We start from the raw sequence: 12,866 nt of genomic DNA on the forward strand, positions 1-12,866 counted from the left end.
ACCTTCTGATCTAAAATCAATCACTTTGACTACAGGGAAGGAACTTTGAATCCAAGCAGGTGGAAAGATTCAAATAAGGAATTCTGAAACTCAACATGAGACCCACATTTATCTTAACTCCATGGTTTCCAAGAATTAGGATTCCAATACACTTCATAGCCCAGGATGAAGACTACCCTCTTTATACACAGTCCTGCTTTGCTTTGACCCAATCAAAACACTGCTTCATTTCAATTTTACCTAAACACCCCTTTTTCCCAAATCCAAAATCTTGTTTCTTCCTTTGTTTGGTTAGAGGCTGCACTTTTGTTTGTGTCTTTCCCTTGTCTAAGCAAGAATTCAATCCAGGTTTTGTTTTTAAAAGTGGGTTGACTTATGAATTGACACTTTGAAGAGTCTATGTAGATATCAACTTGGAAATCTTTGCCAAATAGAACCTTGGGACTTCCTACATGACGGTATATATTCTAGAAGCCTTTTTTATTCATGGTTCAACTTCTCTTTGTCCCTTCATGTCAAATAATTTGACTACCAGTCAATATTTACACCTCCAAATACTAAATTTAGCAGAACTAATTTTGTTCACTGAGAATTAAGAAGACACTTCTGAGATTATTTCTCTGATTTGGCTCTTTAGGGAGCTCAGTAGATGAGCCTCTGCTTTACTAAAACTTTTTATCTTCCTTTATGTTCATTTTATACTATTAAGTATCTTTTTGTTCTATTTTTTTGTCCTGATTGTCACAATCTTAATAAGGCTTAGACAATACCATTAAATCTATATCACCATTCTGCTATTCTCAGTGATATAGCAGGTATATGGGTTTTGTGAGAGTAGCATGTACTGTCTGAGGCAACCACTTTGCCCTGAGTCCATGGGGACAATTCTATTCTGACTGTCTAAAAGAGAGACCATTAGTGTGACTAACATAGGAAATCTTTGTTTCCATATTCCAGTGGTTAATATATTTAGGGTTATTTGTTGGCTTTTATGGAATTGTCAAGAGCCTTAGACACTCTTCTAGTGTCAAGTGCCACTAGAAACTGGCTACAGTGACTCTCAACTTTGTGTAGCAAAATTTTCTGCAACTAAGCTTTCTCTGCTTCTTGCAAAGGAAATATAATTAGCCTTTTATAGATCTTCCTCGACTTACAATAGGGTGACCTTTTGATAAACCCATCCAAAGTTGGAAATACCCTAGGTCAAAAATGCATTTAATACATCTAACCTATCAAATATCATAGCTTAGCCTAGCCTACCACAGACATGCATAGAACACTTATATTAGTCTGCAGTTGGGCAAAGGCATCTGACACAAAGCTTATTTTATAATAAAGTGTTAAACACTTCATGTAATTTATTGAATGCTGTACTGAAAGTGACAAAATAGTCATATGGGTACAGAATGATTATAAATGTATTGGTTGCTTACCCTTGTGATTGCCTGAGATGCAGCTCAGCTGCTGCTGTCCAGCATCAAGAAAAAGTATTCAACTGCAAATCCATAGCCCAGGAAAAGATCAAAATTCAAGATTCAAAGTACAGTTTCTACTGAATTCATATTGCTTTCACACTGTCATGAAGTCCAAAAACTATAAGTCAACTCATCTTAAGTTGAGAATGGTCTATACAGTGGGCTTTGGCTTTTTGCAAATCTGTTTATAACCAGCTTCCTCTGTTTCTCTTTCTCTTTGGAAACTTGGAGAGTAATTGTTTATAAGAAATATATATGTCATCATGTGCCCATATAGCAATATCTAGTCAATATAATTATACCCAACATAAAATAATCTTTCACATTATAAAAATATCTTGAAATATTCAGATTATGTGCTAATTTATATATAGTAACTATTAACAAGCATTTCCCTAAATTTTATTTTATTTAAACAGAATTTTTCCTTCTAGTTTTATTGAGATATAATTGACATAGAGCAGTGTATGGGTTTAAGGTATGCAACATAATGATTTGATTTACATACAGCATGAAATGATTACCACAGTAAGTTTAGTGAACATCCTTCATCCTATATAGATACAAAATAAAGTTTAAAAACATATTTTCCTTATGATGAGAGCTCTTAGGATTTACTTTCTTAACAAATTTTATATATAACATACACAGTGTTAATTATATTAATCATGTACATTACATTCCTAGTACAAATTTACCTTATAGCTGGATGTTTGTACCTTTTGACCCCCCATCCTCCCTATCCCTGCCTCTAGTAATCACAAATCTAATTTATTTTTCTATAGTTTGTTCCTTTGTTTCCTTCTCTCTCTCTCTCTCTCTCTCTCTTTTTTTTTTTTTTTTTTGAAGTATAACTGACTTACAACACTATGTAAATTCCTGGTGCACAACAGTTATTAGATATTTCAATACATTACAAAATGATCAATAAAATAAGTCTAGTTACCATACAAAGATATGACATGATTATTGACCATATTTCCTACAGTTATATTTCCTACCATATTTCTGGACAGTTCATCTCCATGACTCTTTTATTCTGTAACCAAAAGTTTATAACTTTTAATCTCTTTCACATATTTAACTCATCTCTCTATCCCCCTCCCCTCTGGCAACCACCTATTTGTTCTGTATCTATGACTCTGTTTCCATTTTGTTATGTTTGTTTATTTGTTTTGTTTTATACATTCCACATATAAGTGAAATCATATGGTATCTGTCTTTCTCTGTCTGACTTGTTTCACTTAGTCCATCCATGTTGTTACAAATGGAAAATTTTCATTCTTTTCTATGGCTGTAAGATGTATGTATCTCACAATTTCTTTATCCATTTATCTCTTGATGGGTACTTAGACTGCTTCCATATCTTAGCTATTGTAAATAATGCTGCAATGAGCATAAGGGTGCACATATCTTTTTCAATTAGTGTTTTTATTTTCTTTGCAAAAACACCCAGAAGTGGAATTGCTGTATTGTATGGTAGTTCTATTTTTAATGTTTTGAGGAAATTCCATGTTGTTTTTCATAGAGGCTGCATTTCCATAAATTTTAAAATAAAAAATCAAAAATACCACCAGGTTGCAGCAACACCCAATATGTGTTAAATGATTTGGCTCTTCCAAAAAAATCTTCTGTTGTAGCTGAATTTCTAAGTTAAGTTTGTGGTTTTGGTTACTAAGTTAAAAAATAAAAAGGAGAACAGCAATATCAGCACTTCTTTAAAAAAATTAAGTCTTTAAAATTGAGATAAAGAGAAAACTGAGGGGTTCTATTCTTACTTAATATAATCACTGGACAAATTAGATTTCTCTGATAGTTTTGTAATAAGAAAAGCTAAGACATACTCTTATTTTTTCACACTTTAAGATATGATATATAAATTGTGTTTTATGTAAGAAAAGGAATATTTCCATTTAAACAATATTAAGTTTTCCATTCAAGACATCTTTACACTCACTTAGATATTTAATTTTGTTCAATAATGTTCTGTGCTTTTCAGTATACTTGCCTTGCAAATCTTTTGTTAAATTTATTCAAGGCAAATTTAATTATTTTTGATGCTATTATAAATTAGAGTACTTTAGTATTAATCTTTAGAGTTCTGAAAAACAGTTCAAAGAACAAAAATGCTATTTGTCTATATAAGTATTTTCAATTCTCAGGTCATTGTTTAAAGTTTGTCTTTTACAATATTTGAAATAAAATTACCAGGATTATTCACTTCAGGAAGGAAAACAGTCTTAATGATTATTATGTTATCTTCTCTTTATTTCTGTTGAATGTTACACTGCCACATTGATTATGAGGTAGCCAAGATAACTAATCTTTGTTATTCCTGTAAAAAGTCTATTCTGATGATTTGTATTTAATTTGTCTTTTCAGATTTAAATCTGATTTCTGACAAAACAGTTAAAACCTCATTTACTTTCAAAATACATTCAGGTTTTCTGGAACGTAACTGAGTAACATAAAATATTTATCACCTCACCCTATGCAAAAAAGTAATAGAAACAATTAAGTTTGTTTGGAATTCTCCAGATTTCAATTATCTCCAAACTATTATGAGGATACTTTTTGTGAAAATTATGAAAATCACCTGATATATTGAAATAGATATGGTTTATTATTCAAAGTACTTTTACTAATAGAAATTGTTTCAATAATTATGTGTTTTTTTCAGTTTTAAAAGAGGTATACACATGTTTGTGGCAAAAACTGGCATAATGATTGTTAACACATTGATTTTGTTTCCAGCTTTCAAATTCTTTTCAGTTAGAAACAATTGTTGCTCATTTAATAACATAAACCAAATGGTCCTGAAGGTTTCCAAAATAACATTTTACTAGATTCTTACAGATTAAATTTCCATTGTAACTGAATAAAAGATTCCAGTTCCTTCATTCCTTATTCTATACAAGAAAAAAAATTTAGTTAGAGCTGTTCAATATTATAACCAACAGGAATATTTGGCCTTCCTTTATCAGAAACATCATCATTTTCTGTGTGATCTTAGAAACAGGTAACTGGGGAAGTCTACACTTGAAACTCATTTATTACTTAGCCATAAGAAAGAACGAAATAATGCCATTTGCAGAGACATGGATGGACCTAAAGATTATCTCATACTGAATAAAGTAAGTCAGACAGAGAAAGACAAATATCATATGATATCGCTTATATGTGGAATCTATAAAATGGTATAAAAATGGTACAAATGAACTTATTTACAAAACAGAAATAGAGTCACAGATGTAGAAAACAAACTTATGGTTACCAAGAGGGAAAGGAGGGGGAGGGATAAATTGGGAGATTGGGATGGATATACACACACTACTATATAAAAAATAGATAACTAATAAGAACCTACTGTATAGTACAGGGAACTCTACTTATTACTCTGTAATGAACTATATGGGAACAGAATCTAAAAAAGAGTGGATATATGTATATGTATAACTGATTCACTTTGTTGTACACCTGAAACTAACACAACGTTGTAAATCAACTATAATCCAAAAATACCTTATCAGATACATATCAGTTAACATTTAGCACAGCAATAAAATTCCAAGGGACTGCTCACGGTACAAGTGCTCTATCTAAAATATTATATATTTTCAACAGTAAATAATTAGAAAAATGCTTGTATCCCTTACTTGTCCACACAAGGATTAAGCCCTTTTTTAAATGTATTTTTAAATTTTTTAATTTTAATGATTTGTGATTTATTTAACATAGAGTTTTCTGATAGCTAATGCAAACAATGTGTATAAAAGGCTATTTAGCTCTCATTATTGTCAATAATAATAAAACAAAATTTATCATTGAATTTGGAGGATGATGTGACAGACTAAATTCTAAATGACATTTATAGTGTTATATCTATTTAAGTCATTTAAGACCAGATCTAGAAAAAGACTAGAACAGCAATTTATAATGTATATTTACACTAATTGAAGGCTTCTTTAGAAAATATTTTTCATGAATAAATGCATTTCCTCTTAATATCTAAATGGATATTAACTATTAAGCATGTTAAAATTCTGCAGTAAATAAACAAATGTAAGCTTAACTTAGAATGTTCCCAAATAATATACAATGAAATAATTTTCTGGAGTGACGTTTACTAATTTTTCTTCAAATACTTTGGAAAATAAAGTCCACTAGAATTTGTACTTAGCACATTCTAGTGGACTTAGCACATTCTAAGATTATCTTTCTAAAACACAGTGAAGTAAAGTGACTTACTTTGTTTTGAATGTTTGAAGCACTGTTAACTGTTTGAAGTAAAGTTTTTTTTTCTCATTAGTTATCTATTTTATACATAGTATCAATAGTGTATATATGTCATCACAGTCTCCCAATTCATCCCATCCTCCTTTCCCCCCCTTGGTGTCCATATGTTTGTTCTCTACATCTGTGTCTCTATTTCTGCTTTGCAAATAAGATAATCTATACCATAATTTTAGATTCCACATATATGCATTGATATATGATATTTGTTTTTCTCTTTCTCACTTACTTCACTATGTATGACAGTCTCTAGTTTCATCCACATCCCTACAAATGACACAATTTCATTCTTTTTTATGGCTGAGTAATATTCCATTGTATAGTAAACTTTTTATTGAAGTATGAAGTATAACATACATATAAAAGTGTATAGTTAATACATGTACATATCTATGAATCTTCACAAAATAAATGCATTGTTAAATTCTACTCAGAACAGCATCCAGGAATGGCTCCTGTGACCACCTTTAGTCACTACCTCTGTACCATGCATAACAATTATTCAAAATACTATGAAATAGTTTTTGAGCTTTATATAAGTTGAATATATTCAATATGCTACTTATCACTTTGTATCTGACTTTCATAAGTCCCCATTATGTTTGTGATATTCTTATATCCTGTTGGGTAGCATTGCAGTTTTTTTCTTATTCTAATTATAATATGATATTAATTTCCATTGACTATATCACAATGCATTTATTCATTCAAAGTTCATGTAGATTTGGTCTGTATATCTACATTTTGGCAAATTAGTGGTACAGTAAACATCATTTTACATGTCCTTTGGTTAACATATGAACTCAATCTTATTAGGCATATATTAAGGAATGTAAATTTTAAGTCATATTCAGCTTTAGACATAGCCAAATAGTTCTATGGTGGCTGTACTAATTTATACTCTCACCATCAATCTGCAAGAATCTCATTTGTTTGGTATTTTAATTCTATTTAGCTATTTTGATGTGTGTGCATGTTATATTATTATGCTTTTTTTAATCAACTTTTTGATTTATATACAATAAAATGCACAATTTAATTTTCTAGTTGAATTAGTTTTGAAAAAATGCATATACCCATATAACTACTCTCACAAGAAAGATTTTGTATATTTTGGGTATCTGCAAAAGTTTTCTCATGATGCATCCCAATCAATTCTTACACCCAAATCTCAGGGCCAGGCAACGTCTGATCTGCTTTGTATCACTAGAGATATTTTTTTTTCTTTTCTAGAGATTGATTTAAATGTAGTCATCTAGTATGTATTCTAATATTTATGGTTTCTTTCAGAGGTACAAAGGTGCAGATATTCATTTATATTGTTGACTATATCACTTGTCTGTTTCTTTTCCTTGCTGAGTACTATTTAAGTGTATGGACATTTTTAAAAAATGGTTCATCCATTCAATAGGTGGCATGATTTTGGTTACTTATAGTTTTTTGGTTATTACAAACATAAGCGAGCATTTAATATTTGGGCAGTAAGTTAGAACTCTGATTGTGGAATAAGATTTATATCTTAGGTAAAGCATTTAAAGGGCATACTCAAAATTTTAGATTGAAATATGGAGATACTTTTGTATTTCTCACTCTTTCTTCAAATTGATTTTGGTAAACATAAAATATTTCATTAAGCAGGCATATATTGATTTCAGTGTTTAGAAAGTTTCATAGTCATGAATGAGAATACTACATGTTTTAAAAATTTGTATTCCTTGAAGATATTATATTTTGTCTCCAAATTCAAGTTAGGTGAATACATTTCTAATTAATGTGTCATTAAAAACATCTCTTTAGAGTATTGCAATGAAAATGTTTGGTGCTTAGAAGTGCTCCTGACTCCTTCTTGTGAGAGCACCAGAATCACACCTAACTGCTGAACAGTTATCAACAGGAAAACACTGAAAATCACAAAAAAATATACCCCACATCCAAAGACAAAGAAAAAGCCACAATGAGATGGTAGGAGGGGCGCAATCACAATAAAATCAAATCCCACAACTGCTGAGTGGGTGACTCACAAAACTGGAGAAGACTTATACCACAGAAGTCCACCCACTGGAGTGAAGTTTCTGAGCACGTAAGGCTTTCCAACCTGGTTGTCTGGCAATAGGAAGAGGAATTCCTACAGATTCAGACTTTGAAAGCTAGTGGGATTTGATTGCAGGACTTTGACAGGACTGGGGGAAACAGAGACACTACTCTTAGAGGGCACACAGAAAGTAGTGTGTGCATTGGGACTCAGGGGAAGGAGCAGTGACCAAATAGGAGACTGAACCAGACCTACCTACTAGTGTTGGAGGGTCTGCTGCAGAGGCAGAGGGTGGCTGTGTCTCACCATGAGGATAAGGACACTGGCAGTAGAAATTCTGGGAAGTACTCCTTGGCATGAGTCCTCCCACAGTCCACCATTAGCCCCAGCAAAGAGCCAGGTAGGCTCCAGTGTTGGTCACCTCAGGCCAAACAACCAACAGGGAGCGAACCCAGCCCCACCCATCAGCAGACAAGTGGATTAAACTTACTGAGCTCTACTCACTAGAGCAACACCATTCTCTACCTTCCACCAGTCCCTCAAATCAGGAAACGTGCACAAACCTCTTAGATAGCCTCATCCACTAGAGGACACACAGCAGAAGCAAGGAAAACTATAATCCTGCACCCTGTGGAACAAAAACAACATTCACAGAAAGATAGACAAGATGAAAAGACAGAGGGCTATGTACCAGATGAAGGAACAAGATAAAGCCCCAATAAAACAACTAAATGAAGTGGAGATAGACAAAGTTCCAGAAAAAAAAATTCAGAATAATGATAGTGAAGATGATCCAGGAGCTTGGAAAAAAAGAATGGAGGCAAAGACTGAGAAGATGCAAGAAATGTTTAACAAAGACCTAGGCAAATTAAAGAACAAACTCCTAGAAGAATTAAAGAACAAACAAACAGAGATGAACAATACAATAACCGAAATGAAAAATACACTAAGAGGAATAAATAGTAGAATAATTGAGGCAGAAAAACGGATAAGTAACCTGGAAGACAGAAAGGTGGAATTCACTGCCGTGGAACACAATAAAGAAAAAAGAATGAAAAGAAATGAAGACAGCCTAAGAGACCTCTGGAACAACATTAAATGCAACAACGTTCGCATTATAGGAATTCCAGAAGGAGAAGAGAGAGAGAAAGGACCCAAGAAAATATCTGAAGAGATTATAATTGAAAACTTCCCTAACATGGGAAAGGAAATAGCCACCCAAGTTGATGAGGTGCAGAGAGTCCCAGGCAGGATAAATCCAAGAAGAAACATGCCGAGATACATAAGAATCAAATTGAGAAAAATTAAAGACAAAGAAAAATTATTGAAAGCAACAAGGGAAAAATGGCAAATACCATACAAGGGAACTCCCATAAGGTTAACAGATGATTTTCTCAACAGAAACTCTACAAGCCAGAAGAGAGTGGCAAGATATATTTAAAGTAATGAAATGGAAGAACCTACAACCAAAATTACTCTACCTGGCAAGGATCTCATTCAGATTCGATGGAGAAATCAAAAGCTTTACAGACAAGCAAAAGCTAAGAGAATTCAGCACCACCAAACCAGCTCTCCAAAAATAGCTAAAGGTACTTCTCTAAGTGGGAAACACAAGAGGAGAAAAGGACCTACAAAAACAAACACATAACAATTTAAAAAAAATGGTAATAGGAACATACATATTGATAATTACCTTAAATGTGAATGGATTAAACCATTTGCCCCAACCAAAAGACATAGGCTTGCTGAATGGATACAAAAACAAGACCCATATATATGCTGTCTACAAGAGACACACTGCAGACCTAGGGACACGTACAGACTGAAAGTGAGGGGATGGAGAAAGATTTTCCATGCAAATGGAAAACAAGAGAAAGCTGGAGTAGTAATACTCATATCAGATAAAATAGACTTTAAAATAAAGAATGTTACAAGAGACAAGGAAGGACACTACATAATGAACAAGGGATCAATCCAAGAAGAAGATGTAACAATTATAAATATATATGCACCGAACACAGGAGCATGGCACTACATAAAACAAATACCAGCAGCTATAAAATAGGAAATTGACAGTTAGACAATAATAATGGGGATTTTAACACCTCACGTACACCAATGGACAGATCATCCAAAGAACAGTAATAAGGAAACACAAGCTTGAAATGACACAATAGACCAGAGAGATTTAATTGATATTTATAGGTCATTGCATCTGAAAACAGCAGATTACACTTTCTTCTCAAGTGCACGTGGACCATTTTCCAGGATAGATCACATCTTGGGTCACAAATCAAGCCTCAGTAAATTTAAGAAAATTGAAATCATATCAAGCATCTTTTCTGACAAAAATGCTATGAGATTTAAAATCAATTACAGGAAAAAAAACGTAAAAAATGCAAACACATGGAGGCTAAACAATACGTTACTAAATAACCAAGAGATCACTGAGGAAATCAAAAAATACCTAAAGACAAATGACAATGAAAGCATGCTGATCCAAAACCTATGGGATGAAGCAAAAGCACTTCTAAGAAGGAGGTTAATAGCAATACAAGCCTACCGTAAGAAAAAAGAAAAAAATTCAAATAAACAATCTAACCTTAAACCTAAAGGAACTAGAGAAAAGAAGAACAAACAAAACTCAAAGTTAGTGGGAGGAAAGAAATCATAAAGATAAGAGCAGAAATAAATGAAACATAAACAAAGAAAACAATAACAAATATCAATAAATCTAAAAGTGGGTTCTTTGAGAAGATAAACAAAAGTGATAAACCTTTAGCCAGACTCATCAAGAAAAAGAGGGAGAGGACAAAAATCAAAAAATTATTAATGAAAAAGGAGAAGTTACGATGGACACGTCAGAAATACAAAGCATCCTAAGAGATTGCTACAAGCAACTCTATGCCAATAAAATGGACAACCTGGAAGAAATGGACAAATTCTTAGAAAGGTATAACCTTCCAAGACTGAACCAGGAAGAAATAGAAAATATGAACAGAAAAATTGCAAGTAATGAAATTGAAACTGTGATTAATAATCTTCCAGCAAACAGAATTCCAGGACCAGATGGCTTCACCGGCGAATTCTATCACATATTTAGAGAAGAGCCAACACCTATCTTTCGCAAACACTTCCAAAGAATTGCAGAGAAAGGAACACTCCCAAACTCACTCTAAGAGGCCACGATCACCTTGATACCAAAACTAGACAAAGATACTACAAAAAAAGAAAATTACAAACCAATATCACTGATGAATATAGATGCAAAAATCCTCAACAAAATACCAGCAATCAGAATCCAACAACACATTAAAAGGATCATACACCATGATCAAGTGGAATTTATCCCAGGGATGCAAGGATTCTTCAGTATATGCAAATCAATCAATATGATACACCACATTAACAAATTAAAGAATAAAAACCATATGCTCATCTCAATAGATGCAGAAAAAGCTTCCAACAAAATTCAACACAGATTTATGATAAAAACCCACCAGAAAGTGGGCATAGAGGGAATCTACCTGAACATAATAAAGGTCATATACGGTAAACCCACAGCAAATATCATTCTCAATGGTGAAAAACTGAAAGCATTTCCTCTAAGATCAGGAACAAGACAAGGATGTCCACTCTCAACACTATTATTCAACATAGTTTTGGAAGTCCTAGCCACATCAATCAGAAAAGAAAAAGAAATAAATGGAATTCAAATTGGAATAGAAGAAGTAAAACTGTCACTTTTATCATCAAAAGTATCATCACTTTGAAGATGACATGATACTATACATAGAGAATCCTAAAAATGCCACCAGAAAAATACTAGAGCTAATAAATGAACTTGGTAAAGTTGCAGGATACAAAATTGCACAGAAATCTCTTGCATTCCTATATGCTAATGATGAAAAATCTGAAAGAGAAATTAAGGAAATACTCACATTTACCATTGCAACAAAAAGAATAAAATACCTAGGAATAAACCTACCTAGGGAGACAAAGACCTGTATGCAGAAAACAATAAAACACTAATGAAAGAAATTAAAGATGATACAAACAGATGGAGAGATATACTATGTTCTTGGATTGGAAGAATCAATATTGTGAGAATGACTATACTTCCCAAAGCAATCTACAGATTCAATGCAATCCCTATCAAATTACCAATGACATTTTTTACAGAATTAGAACAAAATATCTTATAATTTTTATGGAGACAAAAAAGACTCTTAAGAGCCAAAGCAGTCTTGAGGGAAAAAAACGGAGATGCAGGAATCAGACTCCTTGATTTCAGACTATACTACAAAGTTGCAGTAATGAAGACAATATGGTATTGGCACAAAAACAGAAATATAGATCAATAGAACAGGATAGGAAGTCCAGAGATAAACCCACGCACAATGGTCAACTAATCTATGACCAAGGAGGCAAAGATATATAATGGAGAAAAGACAATCTCTTCAATAAGTGGTGCTGGGAAAACTGGACAGCGACATGTAAAAGAATGAAATTAGAACACTCCCTAACACCATACACAAAAATAAATGCAAAATGGATTAAATACCTAAATGTAAGACCAGACACTAAAAATCTCTTAGTGAAAAACCTAGAAAGAACACTCTGACATAAATCACAGCAAGATCTTTTTTGATCCACCTCCTAGAGTAATGAAAATAAAAAAAAAAAAGGACCTAAAGAAACTGCAAAGCTTTTGCACAGCAAAGGAAACCATAAATGAGATGAAAAGACAACCCTCAGAATGGGAGAAAATATTTTCAAACGAATCAATGGAAAAAGGATTAATCTCCAAAATATATAAACAGCTCATGCAGCTCAATATTAAAAAAACAAACAACTCAGTCAAAAAAAAAATAATAATGGGCAGAAGACCTAAATAGACATTTCTCCAAAGGAGACATACAGATGTCCAAGAAGCACATGAAAAGCTGCTCAACATCACTAATTATTAGAGAAATGCAAATCCAAATTACAATGAGGTATCACCTCACACCGGTTAGAATAGACATCATCAAAAAATTCACAAACAACAAATGCTGGAGAGGGTG

The sequence above is a fragment of the Mesoplodon bidens genome (genome assembly GCF_964165515.1).
Source record: "Mesoplodon bidens genome assembly, chromosome: 5".
Taxonomy (NCBI): Eukaryota; Metazoa; Chordata; class Mammalia; order Artiodactyla; family Ziphiidae; genus Mesoplodon; species Mesoplodon bidens.